At 35.8% G+C, this 15,613-nt stretch overlaps 1 protein-coding gene across 4 annotated transcripts in view; it reads right to left on the bottom strand.

The window, feature by feature from the left end:
- The window catches only part of LOC129378097 (RNA-binding Raly-like protein), a 59,816-nt gene that overhangs the window by 17,178 nt on the left and 27,025 nt on the right, over positions 1 to 15,613 (bottom strand). The window lies entirely within an intron of this gene.

The following is a 15,613-nucleotide window of genomic DNA, read 5'->3' as shown; positions in this document are numbered from 1 at the left end:
TAGGCCTTCTGCTACTATTTTGTGTCATTCAGCCAAAGTGATGTCTAAGCGTTTAACACATAAGCGACCTTGAGTGTTGTGGTAAATGTTGTTTGTGAAATAAAACAGGGGAGGCTGTTTTCCTTCCTCCTGTTTGGGCTGAACAGAATTGTTGGCAGAAAATGGATCACTCCTCGCACAGAGGAAGCGCCATCGCCTCAATGATACATATCCTGAGAGAAGATGAGATGTGTTTGATTAAGAGATCATCCAGGGTACCTGCATGAATGCAAATGTGCCCCTGAGAGACGCCCGGCATGACACCGCTCCACAGATTCCATCTACAGCCTGTAAATCCGACAGCTGGGAGTTGTATTAATCTCCTATCATGGTTCAAGGGCAGAGGTCTCTTTTATTGCACTTGTGAGTGTCAGAGACCGACAGCTCCAATCGAGGAGGAGGCACAATGAGTGGGAATGGGCTGCAGTTTTAGGTATACTTTTATGTGTATTCAAGCATGGGCACTTGCATATTTATGTAGCTGTCAAAGCAAATCAGGATGAAATCAGAGTTTGACATACACAATTATACCATAAGTCAGGCACACTTTCTCACATACACACTTACATAGTCAATATATCAATTTGTCTAAGCATGTAAGGTTCTTGAGTGATCTAAAAGATCATTTGAAACAAAATTTGCATTTTTATTTAAACTAAAACTAGAATAAATACACCAGGCAAACCAATTTGCTGCTCTACAGCCCATTTGAGGTAGAATTTACCAACCTAAAATCTAAATGCCGCGCCGAGTCTGTTAAGTTTTTTTGTTTTTATTCAAAGCAAGTAGGGCTATGTTTCTGCTCACTCATTCTTGGACATGCTATACAGCACACTTCCATATAAATACTGCAGTTACTTTGCCTTACCTTGGCTGCATCATATTTTAATAAAGCTGAATTCTTAAGCCGTATTAATTACTTTGTTAGTTTAGTTACTGTATTCCTGATTATACAATTGAAGTCATATTTAAAAAATATTCTATCATCTTTACAACCAACTCATTTGTGAGACTGAGCTACTTTTTATCATTTTTGTGCAGCGGCGACTTTCCTTTATGCCTGGTTGAGTTTTTCTAAGGTAATTTTGATGTATGGAAAGTTAAACTTTCCACACGTCAATGAAAACTCAAAACTCTGCAGAGGTGGAATCTGATGACAGCACTCAAACCTTAGTGATTGACTGGAATCGACTTGTTTCAGCTTCCAGTCTTTCCAGGTGGATGTTCTTGTTTTTTTTAAAAAACACACTTACAGAACAAATACATTCATGCTACCTAACAGTATTATTTATTTTTTTAATTAGCCCATAATAAGCATATTGTCATAACCTGAAGATTCAGGTCATAACCTGAAGATTCAGTTCATCTTTCCTAAACTGCTAAGGGATTTCTATCTTTTTCCATTTTGGTATCTTTTTATTATGATGCAATAACTTGGCTTTTATGTGCAATGCTGTGAAACATGTGAAGCTGGTCCGGTACTTCCACCTGTCCACACGCTCATTAATCTCTGCAAGCAGCTGGAAAACAACCTGCCAGCTGCTTGAAACCACTTGTACATCTGCTCCAAAAAGTCAGCTGAATCCCTCATGAGGTGACTGTAGAAACATGGATCTTTAAAAAATATCTTTGGAGCGCAACATCGTCCATGTTCCATACACCCAGCGTTCATGCACATGTTTTATTCCAAACTTCCAGACTCAAATTTATAGAGTTGTCAGTCCTCGTTATCCATGAATTATGAATTTGTGGAAGATATTTTTGCAGTGACCAGGCTTTAAATACCGAACCTCTACAAACCAGAGATAGACAGAAAGAAGAACATGGAAGGAAGGAGCATATTTCACCTAAATATACCTGGATGTCACTGTTTTACAGATTGCTTAGAAATTATGTGAATTATTAACATGCACTTCAATGCATGTTAATACTTCTTAAATAAAAAGTATTGCCATTACCCACAGCATTATGCTGTGGGAATTCTTTTTTTCCCAATAGGAACAAGAAAACATGTTGAGGAAGAAACTTTACTGAGTTGGAGTTTCACCTTCCAGCGGGACAACAATCCTAAACATACAAGCAGAGGAACGGCTTAGATCAAAGTCTCCTTTTGTGGCAGAAGAAGCCAATCCACGTAAATCCAACGGAAAACATGCTGTGAAACTTTAAATTGTTGTTGGCAGACTCTCCATTTCATCTAAGTAAATTTGAGCTTTGACAAAGAATACGATTTCAGTCTGTAGATGTGCAAAACTGGCAGAAATGTAACTTGGATGCCAGCTCCTTTCGGTGTTTATTTGCAAAACATATTCAAATGTGTTCATTTTCCAGACTTCACAATTACCATATTCTTAGCGTCAGTGTATCAAATAAAATACATCACATAATTTTGCATGACACTGAACTGTTGAGCTGAGTCTTCAATTTGCAATAAATAACCAAACAGGGAGTCTTCTCCTGCAGCAATTACAATGGAATATCCTGCATTGTAATTATAGTACATCCACCTATATCTATTTCATGAATAAGTGATTACTATTAATAATCAGGATGCTGCAAAAATACAGCATCCTGTCCCTGCTTATATTAGGCCAGAGGCCAGGTACACCCTGAATAGACTGACTGTTGAATGCAGGACACATGAGGTTCATTAATACTATGCATTATTCATTTAATCATAGCTTTATTACCCATGCAAAAAGAGTCTGTCACCACTGGCACGCACAGCAGCACACACACCTGGAGCTCCCATGTGCATCCAACCCTCTGAACAACTCCCCCTTCCTGAAAGGGTGACAACCTGAATGCTCATCTCACTCACAAAACAAGCAGTCAGAGAACTACTGTATTATATAATATAATATAATACAGGCAGCAGTCTCACTGACTATCAACGTAACATCTGTATTCACAGGAAAAGAAAGCATATGGGTTTTCTATGTTGGATAAAGCGCTGCTTGTGTTGATGCAAGATTTACATCATTGCTTGTTCTTCTTGTGACAAAAGAATAAAGAGCTCCTGAATCACTGAAAACAAACCAAAAACATTGTTTTGGCACGTTAGAATAATAATATTAAGACTTAATGGCAGAGCTGAGGCTCTTCAATTCGGAGATTATTATCAGAATTAGAGGAAAATCCGACTTTAACAAACATAAAACGTGGTCCAATTAACTTCTCGTCTTTTTTATAAAACTTAAAAATTGAGCAGCAAAACAAAAATGTACCCACGTAAACTTGAGCGACCTTAAATTGACTAATTAGAAAAAACAACAACAACAACTCACATATCTGGTTGCGACGCCTGCCTTTGTACGCGGTCATGTCGATGCGAATAAAACCTCGACGCTTCTGCGCTGCTGCCGAGCCGCTTCCTCTGCCTGCGGACCGTCTGCTGGCGGCGGAACCCCAGAACCTCCAGAACCTCCAGACCCCCAGCAGAGCCGCTGCGGACCGAACCATCTGACCGGCTGCTCCGGGGGGGAGCAGCCGGTCCCCCCCGGAGCGCTCAGTACAGCGGCCCAAAATTCATCTAAACGCCTTTTAGTCTCTTCCTGGTTGGCCGACGAACCGAATAAAATGTTGCACAGGTTGTACAAGAACCTTAAATTCACTAATTAGATACGGAAAGAAAGAATTGAAGATGGATAGAAGGAATAAAGAAAGAAAGAAAGAAAGAAAGAAAGAAAGAAAGAAAGAAAGAAAGAAAGAAAGAAAGAAAGAAAGAAAGAAAGAAAGAAAGAAAGAAAGAAAGAAAGAAAGAAAGAAGTTTGTATTTCAAATAAAAATAGTTAGTTAGTTAGTTAGTTAGTTAGTTAGTTAGTTAGTTAGTTAGTTAGTTAGTTAGTTAGTTAGTTAGTTAGTTAGTTAGTTAGTTAGTTAGTTAGTAGAAATAATATAAGGATAATCTCAAATCAGATTTCCAACAGAGTGACCAACCTCAATCTCAAACTCCAACATGGCTGCTAAACTGTATCTTTCACACTTGTTAGATCCCTATTTATGAACTTTTTGTGTTTGTTTTTCTGCTGGACCTCAGGATATTTCCAGATCAAAGTTCTGATGCCCCTGAAAAAGTACTTTTCCCTTCTTCACTGTTGCTTGATTTTACGCCAGTAGCTCTATGGCATCATGATGACATGCTGCAGTAACTGCCATGTTCACATACAAGCACCATTTTATGCTAATATTTATTTTAAAACATTTTCTTGAAGGCAGATTTTCAAACAACTTTAGGTGCATACCACCACCTACTGTACACAATTGTGTAGTAATATTACTTTACATCCATTAAAGTCTATTAATGCATTGAGTTCCCCAGCTCTGCCATTATAACACTGTTTGTTTGCTATATTTCTGCAAGTGGGTAGAAACGATGTCATGCTAACATCTTGTGTAATTCAGGAGATGCACATCTTCAGAAACATGTTAAATCTTTCCTGTTATTATATTTTCTTTTCTCAAGAACTTAAGATGATTGTAATCTTTTTTTTATTACATTTGAGTCCAAATGTATTCTACTTTTAACGGTTTATTCTTGAGTTGTTTCTTTATTTTTTTATTCATTCTTTTTTATTATTATTTTATCTGCACTAAATTATTTACTATGGCACAAATCACATGAAGTAGTTGAACAAAGACTTCCTTTCCCAAAAAGTTAAATATGTAAAATATATAGATAATAAAATAACAAATTTAAATTTGTTATTTGGCCTTATACAATGAATCGATACAATGTGATGGAGTTACTGAAATTAATGAGCCTTTACATATTATTGTAATTTATTGAATGCACACATCTATCTGCCAAATTAAAAGAGCTGTTGCTGGCTCCTCTTCACCTGAGTTTCACCAGGAGCGGTCGTATTTCAGACAGTCTTTCATGCAATGCCTTCTGAGACCTTCTGGTTTCAAAAGAGAAGCTTTCTTCTCCTGGTTTTAGAAAAGAAGAAAGCTTTTCTTATCAGATCAAACTCTTCTCTCTGTAACCCACATGTGTCAAACTCAAGGCCCGCGAGCTAAAGCTGACTCAACAGAAGCTTTTATGTGGCCCTCAAGGTTCTACAAATATACGCTAACAGCTGTGTGTTTAAATATTATTTTATCAAACAGCCTAAAGTCCATCGGTGTGAAAAGATTCTTAACATCATTTGATATCCAGATGTTGTCATCTGGAGACAGCTATTTATTCATATTTTAACAGTTTATTGGCAGCTTTATCTATACTTTCTGATTCAAACAACAAGTTCTGCGCAGATTCAATCTCCAATGCTCCACACAAGCCTCTTCCTGTTGGCCACTGGCTTTTTCCCAACATAAAGGTCACCAACAACATAAGGACTGCGAACATTGCCAGAATCGCTAAAACTCTGCCAGAGATTCATCAGTTTAACTGTAAAAGTAAAACCTGTAATCTTTCATCGCACCAAAGATAAAAAACACATTGGAATCCACAGGAACTTGCTTGAGAGACTCTTTTTCTCTCTATATAAATATACTTTGTCACCTTATGACGACTTAGAAAGCGTTCCTGAGAAGAACGATATCTGGGTTTCCCTCCTCAATCAGTTGTGACTCAATCTTGGACAACAAGACATCGATAACGAATGAGTGAATTAATGGATGAATAATTAAGGTGTTTGGATTCTCTCGCCTCCAACATTTTGACATGCATGCAGCTAAAGACAAATCTAATAGAAACCATGGAGCTTCTGATTCTGAAACTATCCAGCGGATTTCACATCAGAATTCTGTCTTCAAAGATCAACTCTCAGAGAAAAATATTTAAACACTGAACATTTAATGGAAATGGAGTTAAAATGAATTACATGCATTCTGACATGAATAATTTCATTTATTCAGACTCTTTCATAAAATGCTGGTATTTTCTTTGCAGTTAGTGCGTTTTAAAATCCAGTTTTTACTCTGCCTTTATGCTCAGATCTCTTCATTATTTCAGGAGCAGCGTAATTCTTTATGAAGGATGAGATGTTTTGCTCTCTGCAGTACTTCATCAGAGTGATGTTTTGATGATAAAAAGCAACAAACACACAGAAAAGGAATACATGAATACACGAAGAGTAATAAACATATGTTTGTTTTTCCTGTTGGCATAAAAAAAATTAAAGAAAGGAAATAAAGGTGGGGAAAAAACTACATTACAAGAAAAGTGAAGGAGAAGCATATGGAGCTTTTTATGCATTTGATTGAATGTGGACACTTCAAATGCAACTCAGCTACTTTATAGGAAATAAAACCATGAGCTTCATACGAAGATGAGCTATTCAATATTCACAGTTCAACTCTGAAAATCCTTTTATTCATGACCTTTATGCTTTCAGCAATATTCTCAAATCATCAGGCAGTTCATCTCTCCATAGCCACAGTCCTTCTATACGCAATTTTTAAAGTCTTTTCCACATGATTGGCTTTGGACTGAAGAGACACATTAACAAAGAGGCAAAGCTATTCCAGCTGCTGCGGTGTTTAGTCTCCATGGAAGATGGAGTCTTCTAATTGTGATATCTAATTACGGCAATAAGGAGGCTACAGTTGCTGTGTTTCTGTCTGATGTTTTCAAAAGCCCATCTGCATATTTTTTTCATCCAAACACAAAAGAAGAAAAACTGAAAGAGAATGAATGCTGAATATGACAAACACATGGCGTCAAGGCCGGACTCCTGGATCAAACGCAAATGTCATCAACAGTAAAGGTTCTTTCACAGATGCAGAAATTAAATAAGAAATTTTCAGCTCTTCAACATATTTAGCCAAGGTTTATTTTCAAATCATGTATTTGGAAGCTGTGCATTATTTAAATATCTTTAGGCAAAAGTAAGGTCACTTCTCATGCAGTGATCCATGAATTTTAGAAGTTGATTGAGTTAGAAAGGTCTAGTCAAACTGGTGAGCTTATAGCTCCCTCTAGTGTTCATTCTCATAGCAAGCAAAAAGATCCATCAAGTTTATAATTGAAGCTGATCTCTATTTTACCATGAGGCGTGTGAAAATGCTTTACGAAGCATTGTTCTGTTTTGCTTTAGAAATTTAATGAAAACGAAATTCTGTTAAATTTATTTTCTTGTTTTGATTCAGAACAGGTTACACCACCACACTGCTGCACACATAAATAAAATCAAAAAGTATTTTCTAATTTTAAAAGCGAAAAAAAGTCAGTAAAAATGTCCAATAAAAATCATATGTACATACTCTTACTTTTAATAGCTAAAATCTTCTTCAGCTTAAAAAAAAAAACTATCAAGGTTTTTCTTAAGTGCATTTGTTATGCTATTTTATCAACTAAACCTTACAAAATCAGCATTCATATTCATCTGCAACACTCTAAATGTAAGACAATTCTTAAGGAGGACTTGTGTGGTTTATCTGGACAATCTTGTGTTGCAATAATGTATTTTATTTTAATGCGAAAATGCAACAAAATACAACCGAAAATATTGTTTTATTGGGGATCAATGGAGTATTAATATGTGAAGGTGTGATGAAAAATGAGTTGGCCATTTTCCAAAAATATTGACCATTAAAAATTAAAAAGTGGTTAAAAGGTCTCAGTGTCTCCACAGCCTTATCATAGTATTTATTTAATTCTTAATTAATTGAATTAATACAATGAGACAATGACAATAAAACTTTTAGAATAAATATTATTGAAAATAATTATTTTTTTCAATTTATTGAAAAAAAATCTTCAAAAATGAATGAAAGAATAAAATATATAGTAATATGTTTTACTAATTTAGTATAAATACAGTGAAAGGCACAGGTGTATGCATCCTTCTTCTTATGCCATGTTTTTATTATTTAAAAAAATTAAATAAAGATGAATCCTTTCTTAACTTTTTCACCCTTAATTTAGCTTAAACTGGTTGCATTAGACTTAATATTTTGTTTCATTTGATCCATTGTTACCGTCTTGGATTGGCATGTACCATAGATCATGAAGAATGTGATTTAGACGGTTTTAAATGTTAACTGTTTCAGCGTCAAACCCTTTACTTTTCTGTCAGAAAGCTGAAGATGAAAAGAGATTTCTTTTTTCATGAGCACCGTGAATCAAAATCAACAAAAAGCATGAGTTCATGTGAGAAAATATAAGTTTTGGTATGACATAGACCCAAATCTGAGATGAGATATTGCAATGTTTAAGATTATTAGGCCTTTTTAATGTATTCAATTAAAAAAAATATGTTTCTTTTTGAGTGGATTGTGCATGCTAAATGTTAAGTTATTATTTAACATTTAGCATGCACTGTGATTATTTACCATGATCTCATTTTATCACATTAAAAACTTGCCAGTTTTACACTATATTTTAGGATGATTTTAATTTCAGGTTAAAACTAGCTTTGTTTATTGTCATTAATGCATATTTAACTTTTTTATCATCTGTAATCCAAAAAAGTCCAGTTTACTTTTAACTAAGCTAATTACCTTCTCCAAATTCAATAGCGACCTTCTTCTGATCTAATTATGGAGAGTTTTTTTAAGTTGCCCTTCTTTTATAAACACAAACTTTTTCCAGGATGATATGCAGTACGCATCTTAACCACCGAGTGGCGCTCACACACTACCAAAGAGATGACAAACACTCTCTGACCCCAGCTAACCCTAAAGCAGATAAAATCAAACAGATGCTTGATTATAAAAACATTAGTGTGGTTATACTGATACATCAATGTCCAAACTGAGGCTGCAGAAGGAGGAACAAGATGGAGGAACGCCGGGTTGCTGACATACGGAGTTAAGTAGCTGCTGGGTGAGAACAGCCACCAGCCACCATGAGTGAATGCTTCTTCTTTACCCAAAAGTCATTGTAATCCAGTCATTTCCGGAAAAGTTAAAGTGTGTAAAAAACGTTGATGAAGCTTCAGCGTCTTTTGGCTTTTAAATCCACTCAACCACGAGGTGCATATACCTCAGAGGGCCGAGCGAGTTCAGGGCGCCACAGGTTTGACCTTCCTGTCACATGTCATGCCATCAAGCAGCTGGGTGTAATTTAAAAGTCCTGAAGAAAATATCAAGGAATCTCATAGGGTCCAGGTTGCGCACGCTGCTGGAGCCTAATCAGATATCAAGTTCATGTATAAAAGATAAGGCGAGGAGGGTTAAATTTCACTGAGGCAGCAGAATGAAAGCAGTAGAGATCATTTCCAGAGCATAGGGAGGCATTACTGAAGGCACGTGCAATATACCTCTGGCACTTACGGTGCATTGTTAATATTGTGGATTTATTGTGAGGGTTTGTGTCTGTGTGTTTACAAGGACTGTGGAAGCAGCATGCCACGTTAAGCAAAGGAACATTTGTCTTTGGCTGCTACAAGAAAACATTTGCTCACCCAAGATGTGTTGGATCATTTACTATATTTTGATTTTTCTCTGGACAAACACAAGCAAAGCTTTGTTCAGAGGACATATGGTTTGTCAGCATGTGTAACAATGAGGTTGGGGCTCTTAAAGTGCATGCAGATTGTGCTTGTGAATTTATGCTGACATTAGAGTGATTATTTATCTGCGACTAGTTTTTCTTGCAGCTCATTAAGTGAAAGCCTGAGGAGGCTACACATTTTCTTTCAGGGGTCATTTTATAGCTCCACTCTCATCATATATTACTGAAATATTTATTTCCACTGGAGCAGAACTTCAACTGGCTTCATTTATGAGAAATGGTAGAAGTAGCAGCCGGAAAGCTATCACATTAAGCTGCTGCATAGATTTAGCCTTATCTAATAATTACTGTATGCTGACAAGATTTATCAAGTGCATCTACCAACATTGTACCTTAAATTGAAAAAAATTAAAATAAAAAAAACAGTATCGTATCAAGTGTTTAGCCTAGTTTTCTGTGCAAATATCTTTGTACAAATGCAGCAAGACAAATTGAACTTACAAGTAATTTTTTAGGAAGACATAGAAGCTTATTTTGTGTCAATAATCCGTTAACATTGATGAAATAACATTAGTTCCACTGGACGATTATGTCGTAACATGGAAAAATGTCCAGTTAGAAGTGAATAAGTACATTTTATTAATAGTAAGAAATTATTTACTTATAATAAGCTGCTAAATGTTGCAGGAAAGTTAGTTTTTCTTATTTCAAGAATACTAAGATATTTGCACAAGAAACTAGACAAAATATTTAGTGTTTTTGCAAAAATAGCTCCAGCTCAGTCAAAGTGGATTGAGGACATTAATGTTCACATCTGGCCAGATTTTCAATTGTATTCAGGTAGGAACTTTGAGTAGGCCATTCTAACTGCTGTACATTGTAGTTCTGGCTTTATGTTTAAGATTTCTGTCAAACTGAACCTCCAGCATTGCATAATTATAACTAAGCACAAAATAATTTTCAGAAAAGACTTTCAGTCTGCTTGTTTAAAGACCAGAAGTAACTTGGAGTATATACATGTTCAAACGTCCAGACTTGAATTCAATAAGAGATGCTTTCAAGGGAGCTGAAGATTAATTTAATGTCAATGAAGACGTCCAATCTAGAAGTTCATCACATCAAGATAAATGATCAAATACCACAGAAAACCTGCAAAAAGGTGTCCAATTGTTATGTAACAGGTTTCGCTGCTGTATTACCAATAAAGACTTTACCACTGATCATTGAGAATCATATAAATAATGTTCAAAATGCAATCTTTAGTAACATATATAAAATCAGTCTTTTCTTTTGGATGTTTTATTGGGATGAATGAATAATAAAGTTTCAGTAAAACTCTAAATATTAGGCACCAGGCACCCTGACTGTGTGTGAACTTTGTGGCCATCCATTAAGTGAGATCGATCAGATTCCTCAGTTTGGATCAAGCTTCACTAGTTTTGAAACAGCGAGGCAGACGTGGGCCAGTTCTCAGATCGCCTGCTGCCATCGTAAACTTGATTGATTTTCTAAACGCTTGGGACTCATTTGCTGCAAGGAGGATCATTTGTCACCATCACCAGACAGCTTCTCTGTCCTTATTTTTAAAGGTACCCTGGATGTCTTGCAGATTGAAATAGTTTCAGCTCTGACAGAAAATGCAAAAATGTCTCTAGAAAATGAAAAAGTGAAAATTCTGCATTCAAATTAATGGTAGGAACACAGATTGTGTGTCATATTAATGTCAGTCTAACTTTTTCCTTGCCGTCACTTGGTACAATGGGCTGCTTATTTGGGTCCACCCTTACATGCTTCCACCAGTTACAGTACCTCACACCTCAAGAAATTTCACATTTTCTCACATTGCCACCATGAACCTCAAATTAATTTGACAATTATCAGGCTGCACTGCAAAATCACAAAAGATTACCAAGAATTTTTGGTCTAGATTTAAATGTCTTAATACTCTTGAAATGAGACAAAACTTACATACAAGTAACTTTGGAGCAAAATATAGAGACTTGTTTTAAATAAATAATTCCTTAATATAGGTTTTAAGTCAAATCTGAAACTGAAATATGTACTGTGTCATTCAGATAGCTTGTAGCAAACGGATAACAGGAACTGTAATGACTAATAACTAATTATCAAGTGGAAGAAAAGTGACAAAAATCTAATGCATCTCTCTTTAACCCGATACTTCAAACTAAAATCCAGTGCAACCATTAACTCTTCAAAAAGACATGATTTGTAGTTTTTCTCTCAACAGTTTCTCCCACCTAAGCTGTGGATTTCTGCAGCTCCTCCAGAGTTTCTGTAGGCCTTTTTGTAGGCCATTATTCTGCTAATTCTCTAATAACGTCTTGGTAGGTTTGTAGTTGTGCTATACTCATACTGCTTGTGGTTGTAATGTGACAAAATTTGAAAACCCCTGTTGGGTAGTAATACATCTGCATGAAACTGCCTAAAACACAGAGGGGAACTATTAGCCAGACTCTGTTTCATTTATAAAACCATTACCTTTTAATGCTCACTAATTAATACATTATATCTTATTCAGGTTTTACAAACAGAGAAGTGAAGACAGCGATCCTCTTTTTGCTTATAGCTGTAAGACAAACTGAGTCCCTTGAGGCACATCTGTTTCCCTGCTAACCCCACAGCTGCCCCTTTTAAGAAACCGAAACAGTTCATAGACACAACATTTCCATTAGCTGCCTTAAAACCAGCAACAGCAGACATATTTTTAAACCACCTTCACTGAACACGCTAGCTCCTGCCATTATTTATGCTATGCTTAGTGAATCACTTGCTGGCTCCAGCCCCAGACTAAAGAGTGTTGGCGAAAAAGCCCTGCTAAATGGCATATCATTCCTTTCAAGCCAAAGTTTGTGTTATGTACTGCACTTATTTCAATAAATAGTTTGAACATGACGATGCTGCTTCATCAAGACCTGCAGACCCGGAGCCACTCGTTTTGAAAGCTTCATTTGTTGGTAAAACTGACATGAATTCAGTCTGATGAAATATCAGAAATCTTTCACCTGACTTACTATTAGCAGTAAATGCAACATAAGGATGAGGAAAGGGTTATGCAATGTCACTGTAATGTGTTTCACATATGTTGCAGCAAACAAGCCTGAAAATGGATAAAAAATCAGTTCTCATTCTTGTGCCATAATATTAAATCAAACTGGAAAAAAAAGACCCAAAAGTTCTCAAATACAAAAAAAACAGTATTATTAGATTGAAAGGTTGCAGATCATTTTCCTCCTATATCCTTTTTTCAGTTCTTTAAAAGTACCAGCTGTTGACTATGATAATTCAGGTAATGCATCATTTTAATTATTTCATTTCTTAAAATGTTCTCCAAATTCCTAACATACGTTACAGGTTAGAAAGCCACTTTATTACTACCCTAATCTCCACACAATGTGGTTTTATGTATTTTCTAGGCACAAAGTGTGATCCTGAAGTAATCAAATAACTATGTTGCCTTCGGTTGTGTTTAAAATATTAAATATATCAAATATGAGAAATTCGACTTTAAAATTTGATGCCTTGAATTTGACCTTTGTCTCTTCAAGAAGCTTTCCGACACCTTCAACATGTCATAATACGTCTCCCACCATTATTAAGAGTGTTGGACTAACAAATGGCTTGTATTGTGGAGATTAGGTATTGGTACCACAGAGGGACGAGGGAATTATCACTGCAGCACTCCAGGTATGTTCTAGACGAGGAAATAACATTATGACATGAGAAAAAGCTCAAATAAGTCAAATACTCTCCCTTTAATACTACAGGGAAAACAAGTTAGTAAAATACAAAATCTTTATCTTCCACAGGCATGAATAATTTTGTACTTAACTCCATGAACATTCACTGGCCCCTTTATTAGGTAAGCTGCACACTATTGATTTGATATTGTTACACAATTGCTGCAGATTTATCAGCTGCAGATCCACAATGCAAATCTCCTGTTTCAAGTCGTCCCAAAGTGCTCAGCTGGATTGAGATTACCGGAGTACCGTGATCTCATTGTTATGCTCAGGAAACCACCCTGAAGTGATTTAAGGTTTGTGACACAGTGCAGTAACCCGCTGGAAGCAGCCATTAGAGAAACGGTACACTGTGTTCATAAAGAGTTGCACGTGGTCAGCAACAATAGTCAGTCAGTCAGTTTGTGGCATATAAACAACATTCAATTGGCACTAAGAGGCCCAAAGCAAACCAGCCAAACATTCCCTGCAGTATTGCACCACTACCAGCAGCCTGAGGCGTCAATACCAGGCAGAACGGATCCATGTTTGATTATTTTTATGATAAATTCTCATAATGCTGAATGAATGTTGCACGTTAAATTCAAAACAATCAAACAAGCAGCAGGATGAGTGCATCTGTTCTCATCAGATTTTAACCAGCCCAGTTCGCCTGTGAATTTTATAATTAGCTCACTGCTGTGACTTTATACCTCTTTTCATTTCACATTAGACTTAATATTTTAACAGATTGTATACAGCACAGCTTGTTTAGAATAAATGGTTACTTTAGCAGCTGTTTTTCTTTCTGTCATTTCAAACTAGTCTGCAGATTCTCAGCTGATCTCTGATACCAACTACGCATTTTTGTCCACACAGCTGCTGCACTCTGGGTAAATGCTTTTTTATCCATTATCTGTAAAATGGAGAAAATGATTTGGTTTAAAACCTCCACAGACTATGAGTTTCTGACATCTGACATCCACAGCCAGGCACCATGAAAAGCCACTTAATTTCTATTAGCACCACATTGGGATGCTGGGTTTGAATCTCAGCAACTCTATTACTTTTGTTTAACAAGAAATTAGATTGAATAGAATGAGTGGGTAAATCTGCGATTCTGAAGTTTGTCATAATTAGTCATTACTGGGTTTTAAGCAGAAATTATTGGGTTATAGTTTCAATGAACTGTAGTCAACAATTATTTTTAAGAGGTTGAAATTTAAAGTGGTATGATGCAAGGAGGTAACTGTCAGCTGGGATGTAACTGTTACATCTTATATTTATCAATATGTCTGTGTGCAATGTTAGCATGATATGTAGTTTCACAGAAAAAAACCACGTGAAACTGGGCAAAGTGAGGTCACAGACGTGACCCAGCGGCACTTTTTTTAATTTTTAAAGAGGAAGCAGAAAAGACTTTTATTTTCCATGGATTACGCTGTGAACAAATCAATAAGTAATATGGGAAAGCTTTACAGGGATTTACCAAACTCCCATATGGATTACGCTGTGAATGCCCTCTCTCCCTCACTTTCTTTTCATCTCCTCGCTTTTATGTGTTGCTGCTTTTTCCTTTAAGGATTTCATACCTTCACAGTAAATACGTCCAATTTTATGAAATGGTTTCTAAGATTTAACTGTCCAATTTAATATCGGCAAGCAAATATATTGCTTTCTTTATTTTTGCCATAACAGTATGAGGCAGATCAAAATATTAAAACTCCGACTGGAGCGATTGTTTGTCGTTCTGCGTTTCAATAATGAAGCTCAAAGATCTCAGACTCACAGAATACGAACTGAATCTTCGACTTTAAAGTTTATTTTTTTACGGATTTATGAAATTTACTTTGCTTATTTGTATTGACCCCGCTTTTATGACTCTTGCCTCGTTTTTATTTGAACTCACATATTATTGCTTTTGTATAAAATTTGATTTGTTATCTGTAATAAAGTATTGAACAAAGCTATTGAAAAAGATGCTCTCACAAGAACATGTAAAGAATGTACTACAGTTTGAAATGCCTTTTTTAATTGGAGATATATGTTTCGTTGAAATAACAACCTATAAGTGCATGTTTATTTGAAGCAGTAGATGTTATTCACTCTCTTATTTTTTAAATTACGAATAACATATAACATCATTGTAGCATTATTTTCAAATATTTTATATATATATATATATATATATGTGTGTGTGTGTACATAGATATATTTAATGCAAAAGGTTTTATCTGAGACAAGATAGCTAGTATAAAGTACTGATATACACTGAAGTGAACAGAAACTATGTAAAATTAGCAGGGCCGGACCTACAAGGATGTTATGGGCTGTTTTTATTTTTGGTTTTTTTTCTGTGTCCCTTGGCAAATATCTCCTTGTTGTCCCCCAAAAGATGTGTTAGAACTTGTTTATATCCATAAATATCACT

The sequence above is a fragment of the Poeciliopsis prolifica genome, unplaced genomic scaffold (assembly GCF_027474105.1).
Source record: "Poeciliopsis prolifica strain line A6 unplaced genomic scaffold, Auburn_PproV2 SCAFFOLD050, whole genome shotgun sequence".
NCBI lineage: Eukaryota > Metazoa > Chordata > Actinopteri > Cyprinodontiformes > Poeciliidae > Poeciliopsis > Poeciliopsis prolifica.
Note: the sequence above shows the minus strand (reverse complement) of the source record. Positions and strands in the feature narration are given on the sequence as shown.